Raw genomic sequence first — 6,706 nt, forward strand, 5'->3', positions numbered from 1 at the left:
ATCAATAATTACACAGTAATACACAAGGCAAACGCGGTTCTTTATTCTTTTTACAACTGTACAATAAATTGTGTCATGAACTCAAAACACATGTTATCAAAAATCATAATTTACCACATGATAAATCCGTAAAAGCCTTTTTGAGAGCATTTAATAAGAATGTATTTTTAAAGTACAAAATATGATCGATATCAATATGGTTTAATTAGTTTTGAGCTTGAATCCTTATTACTGTAGTAATCATACCCTTAGCCTTATTACATTTGACTTTATTATCCTTTAACTACGAAGTTTATTTCTAAGAGCAAATAAAGAAATTTCTAATACAGATGGTGGCAGCAGTAATACTCTCAAGTTTTTATATAGTAACGATTACTTGACAACAAAAAGCACTGTGGTTAATTATGCACATTAATATACTAACATTAAAGATGATAAGTACAGAATTCATGTTTTTTTTCAGAACTAGATTTTGTGTTTTATGGGGTAAAGAGAGAATTATGCGTCTCTGCAAGTCATTTAGGAGTCTTTGTTGAAATCTTAGATAAATAAATATTTTAATAAAAACTTATTAAGCAATAAATTTATGTAGATATTAGTACTGGTAAATATCAATTTTATGCAGAATGATTATTGATGAAACTAGGTAAGTAATGACAATAGAAAAGATGTCTGCCCCAGAACTCAAACGTGAAAGAATTTTACCCACTATACTTTCATCTTGAGAGCACAGATGTTTAAACATATGCATCTATTTGTTAGCAAAGGCTGTAGGAAAGTATAATTGGTCTTCATTTAAAAAATATGGATGTTGTGCTTGTTAATTTTCCTTTTGGAACAGTGTAGATTGACCCTGAGGTTCTGGCACCTATCCATTTTCGGCCACCCCTCAGTGTACATTGGCTATTACCTGGCCACCCTTATAAAAACTGTCTGGCTATGCTTCTATCTATTTGCAGTCCTACTGATTTTATGTTATCAATTTTCATGACATATTTACGGTAACTGAGCTAAAATTTAAGATTAAAAGTTGAAATGGTGTTTACCTCATTATTCTTTCCACCAGATGGCAGCAGAGCAAATAAAACTTGTAGAGTGAGTTTTGTAGGATATATCTATGTGGTAAAAATTGGACAATAAGCTCAAATTTCTTTTAGGAATCCAGTTTTAGATGTGACAAATTGGTGGTTCCACACCCTTGAAGTTTAAGACACCAAACCAGAACCTTTAGGACCTAAAAATGTTCTGGCTGCTCCAGTTGGATCTCAAAAATCAGTTTTGAAAAATCCCCAGATGTTATCACTAGAGGGCAGCAGAGCAAAATAAATGCGTTTATTAGCATCTGCGCAGAGAGCATGATTTCGTAGCAGCCTTTTTACTAATTGTAATAGGTTCATTGACGTCCCTCCTAAATTTGTGACTTTCATTAAATAAGTCTTGCATTTCCTGCATTTATTAATGTCATCTATAGAAAAAAACAACACATGTTTTGCCTTAAAACCCCCTGTTGCACAACAATTCACACTCATAATGATGACTTTCAAAATATGGAAGCATTTAAAGAAAAAGTACACTTTACCTTTGTTTTTTTGGAGTTTCAACAAAATTGTAATTATTTATCATTCTCTTTCTGCTTATCTGGACGTATAAATGATGTGACACAGAGGCCTGTTTGTTTTAGCTTTCAGGCACAAGGATGTTAAAAAAAAATCCCATCAACTGGATGGTAAGAGTTTAAGAAAGGTTAGTACAAGACACCTGCAAGTGAGTTTGGTTAAAAGCCGTATGTTGGATATGTTAGAATGAACCTCTTGCCAGCTGTGTAGGATCTGTGATGCTCTGTGTCAGTTTCTCTTCCAAAAGCACTCCAAATCTTTAAGAGTGCATGGCTTGATATCCTTTGTGAGACTGCACAAAGACGAATGGTCCCTCTCTGTGTAATATGAAACACTGATTGTTTTCCACTGACATTTTAAAAATAAGTCCTGATCTTTAAAACCAGATAGATAGAGCTGCAGAAGAGAAGATATAGCTTCAACATTGCTTAGATAAATTACCACCAATTACCTCTGCATACATTTGGAAACCTGCCCTGGGACGTGTTGTAGGAAAGTAGATTTATACTGTAAAAAAGCAAGTACTGATCCCTGAGGGACACCTGTTTCTAATGTTAAAAGAGATGTATCTTCGTTATTAATGACCAAACATTGCTTTATCTGCTTTAGATATGTTTTGAACCAATCTAATGTGTTATCAAAGTTTAAAAGATCATTTATGTTGAAGGTCAATATGATTCGATTGATTTCAAATCTAAAAAGGCCTCTCTGATGGTTTGGCTTTTATCAATGCCTTTTTTTTTTTGTTGTTCAATAAAATAGCAATTAATGAATATTGAGGACAGAATCCAAATTTGAAAGAATGCAGCATGTTATTAAGTTGCAGGAAGGACATTAAATGATTTGCAACAATTTTCTCTATCATCCAGCAACCCAAATGCGTAGGTGCATGCGTCAAGCCCATAGAGCAAAACAATATGTTTCAAAAAAGTCATTTAACTGATACAGGAGTTGTTTCTAACTGACTGACACAGTAAACTGTGTTTAAAAACACATCTGTCAAAATGATGCATCTGCTTAAAAAATGTCTGATCTTTTGCGGTTTATCATTAAAATTATCAAGAATTTTGGAGCAGCCTTTATATATATATATATATATATATATATATATATATATAGTGCCTTGGGAGATATATTAAAACTCCAGAGGTCCCCTAATTACTAAATAGATTCTCAGAGTGTGTTTAATTTCCCACTATAAATACTGCTCCTCTATGAAGCCTTGAGAGATTTGTTAGAAAAACTGTGAGAACTAACAGCATCGTGAAGGCCAAGGGGATGTATGACTAAAAGAGTATGATTCAGCTAGAAACCTAAGGCGACATTGATATGTACCTTGGAAAGGAGAGCAGCTGGAGGCCCGCAGTAACTATAGAGATCCTGCTAAGATGCTAGTGGGAAATCTGTTAATAAGGCAACAGCAAGAGCAGCCATTCAATGGTCAACAGTGGTAGGAGAACTATTGGTGGAACGTACAAATATGAGCTCAGGAGATCAGCTAATTGTTTGAACAGTTGCCTCTAGTACGTTTTAAAAAACAGAAAGTTCTGTAGTTTAAAAGCACAGCTTGTTATAGGTAAAAGCAATCCTAATAATTCTAAACAATTTCCTTCAGGCAGTCAGTTGAATTTTCTCTGCAGCTGAAAATACTGCTAATCTAAAGTATACAGGAAAGGTTTTATATTTTGTCCCCAAAGTCGTCATGATACTGTAGGGTTTAGAGCTAACAGATTTTATGTGATATCATGACGCCTGACAGTGAAAAACATGAAATTTGTTCATACAGCTACCTCATTATAAAGGAGAATTTTATTGACAAGCTTATTAATCTGTTAATTCAAATCAGGCTTCATGGTGAATCAGTTTGCTTTTTAATGACTTTCTTGTCTTGCTGTAAGAAAATCCTTAATTAAGCTTTTGGAATGTAGGCAAAGTCTCACCATGCAGGTTTGGGTTGATTCCAGCTGTGCCGGCTTCCTCCAATAGTGTAGCTTGCAAATCAGGGAAATTGACTGCTCTAAAGTGCCCTTAGGTGTGAGGCTGTGTAGAAAGCTGTTTGTCCTGTTTGCCTGCGATGGGCTGGTGACCTGTTTAGGGGTGAAAGGAACGGTACCAGTAAAAAGATTTAGGGGTGGTTTACAGCTCCTGTATGACATGCTGTCTGCTATATTGTGCCACCAACTGCCACAGTCTTGGTTCTGTTATGTTTTCTTTTGAGTATTCAAATTTCTAGTTTTATTGGTTTAATTCTTATTTTGTTGTGTTTTCTGGTTATATTTCAGTTCTTAGGTTTTTATTTGTTGCCCTCTGTTGCTCTCCTGTGTTGGTCTCCTTCTCCCTAGCTCCTTAGACTGCTCTCTTCACACCTGCTCCTAATCTGCTCATTAGTCCTCTCTTTGTTCAGTTAGCCATCAATACTCACCTTGTGCAGTTCCTCAGAGCTGGTTCCTCGTCTAACTTCGTACAACTCTGTCTTACTGTGTCTTCCTCGTTGTTATTATTTTCCCCTGAAGTCTCCATGGTTTCTGGTAGTGATGGTGAGATGAAGCCTCATGAGGCAATGAACCATTTGGCCAAATTGCTTCAACGATCCCCACAGTTCATGAAGCTTCATATGAACATGTCACCACCTACTGGTGCAGCGCAGAACTACAGTTAGTTATAAAATCTGTGATTTTTTGCAAATGTTTCTTTTTTTTCCCACTTTTTAGTTCCTTAGAAATTGTTAATTGTTTGTGTGTATAATAAAATCTTTTGTAAATTTTTTAAAAATTTCTTAGAACAATCATTTAAGGTGCACAGTTTTTCTGCCATTTTAGTGAAATAAACTCAAGCAGGCAGTGAAAGTGTTTGTGCAAATTGGACATGAGCAAAATAAAAGGTGTTAGTCATTTTTATTCAAACATAATAGGTTTTCCACATTTTTTGGTTTTATTCAGTCGGAAGTTGTGTTCAACCAATCTTTTGGCTAAACCGACCTAATTTGGCAGCATTTTTACCTAATCTATATTTCTACTAGGGCAAACCAATGCAAATTAGTCTCATTAGCCAAAATAATTAAGTTCAATTGCAACTTTCAAAAGTCAAAGGCCGGTTTTGAACAATCGACCTCTAGGGAGAGAGCGTGTGTCTTATAGATGACACCACTAATATAGATAACCATAGAGCGGAGAAAATAGTTTTTAATGCTGATGTGCTAACACTAACTGTGTCCGGTGGCCTGCTCAGATTTTGATCATTACATTGTTTATTCTCACCAAAATAGTTTTAAACAACTAGTTTTAAACAACTAGATTGTTCCAACCAATCTATTCTCAGAATCTATTCAAACTCTATCATGCTGACAGCAGCTCCTCCAATCTCCCACATCTTGACTGAATCTTGAGGCTGTTTAAATGCCTGTCAAAATTCTTGCGCTTCCCGAACCACTTCCCGAAGCGGTCACGTGGTGTCACGTTAGCGAGGCCTCGGAAGTCATCAATTTTGGCCCCTCCCCTAACTGAATCACGCCTCGACATGCGCTTCAGGGAAACGCCCCCTCCATTGCTCGACACATGCCTCAAAGCCTCGGCTCATCCCATATCATCACTACTGTTAACCTTTCATTAAATCTACCGTACAAGAAACTCACCTCTGTGTCCCTGCCTCTGCATTGGGGTCCTCAAACCACAACCAAATCCTAACACCAACTTTAGCACCCAGTTACCAATCTGAGAACTAATGAGACAGATGTGCAACATTTTACTCTCATACAAGCTTATTCAATAAATGACTGATGGGCGCTCAACTCTGACAAACTCGGTTCCACCAGTTGTGTTTCTTTGGAAATCTATGGAATATGGAAAGCCAAAAGTGATACAATTAGCTCCTTTTACCTTGTGGGGTTAGTAATCCAGTTTTCTCAGCCGTCTATGCCTGAGCTGCTCATTGCACAGCTATCTTTCTCTTGCTGCTGTATTTGGTTGATCCACACTATCTACCAAGTGTGAAAAATGCTTTTGCGTGGCTTTAAGGACTTTATTTCTTCCAAATCATAAAAGGTGATGCAAAAATGTATTTAATTTCTACCAAAGGAATCCCTAAATTATATCCATAATATTTTATAGATTACTGTTTCCTTTTGGGATAAAGACCCAGATGAAAAGGCACATAGATTTTCTTAGAATATTCCTCTCTCATTGTTCTTGTGTTTATCAATTCAAATAAGATGTAAATGTTTCCTTTTATCATCCTAAAAGAAAAAGGTCAGTGTTGTAATGGCATTACAAGGCATCTTTGGAGGTTCCCCATGAGACTTCTTGATATTAAACCCCTATGAAGTTATCAAAAAAAAGGTCAAATTGCAAAGATTTTAGCTAATTTATCCAGGTGTGCCTGGAAGTTTTCATCATGGTTACAGATGTCTCACACACACCTGGGTTACTTGGTTTGTCTAGTAATGAAAGAGGAAACAGAAGAGCTGGCTGAAGTTCAGGAAGTAGTTGAGTTGCGTATAGCCCATTGCTATTCAACATGGAGCCTTATGTGTAATTAAAACATTTATCACTGAGGCTACTTTTTCTCGTTAGGCCAGTTACTCTCAAAAATAATCCTTGTTCCGGGTCCTAGTTCCTTCCTAACTGCCAGCAATAGTTGCTGGTATAATTTACAGAAACATCTGTGCAGGATACAAATTGGAGACCCCAGTTCAAAATGGGAGCCATATTCCAAGGTGGTGGAGAATGATAGAGCTAAGATCCTTTGGGACTTCTCAAAACAAAGAGACAAAATGGTTGGGGCCAACCAACAAGACCTTGTGATCATTGATAAGCAGCAGAGGACACCTGTAGTGGTCGATGTGGCCATCCCAAAAGATGGAAACAAATCACAGCCTATAATCTACTGCCTAATCATCACCAACCAACTTATGGGAAGTGGTGAAGTTATCAGAGCCTACATGTTTGAAGATAAAAGACCAGGAAAAATAAGAAAGGTCATAACGTTTTGGTCCTCCCATCTATGACGTTCAAAGGCTTAAGATTTGAAGTGTAAAACTAATTATAGTTATAATGTACTTATAGTCTCAATTTGGCATAAAGTTCTCCTTTAAC

Source organism: Cyprinodon variegatus, unplaced genomic scaffold (genome assembly GCF_000732505.1).
Source record: "Cyprinodon variegatus isolate N-32 unplaced genomic scaffold, C_variegatus-1.0 Scaffold178, whole genome shotgun sequence".
Lineage (NCBI taxonomy): Eukaryota > Metazoa > Chordata > Actinopteri > Cyprinodontiformes > Cyprinodontidae > Cyprinodon > Cyprinodon variegatus.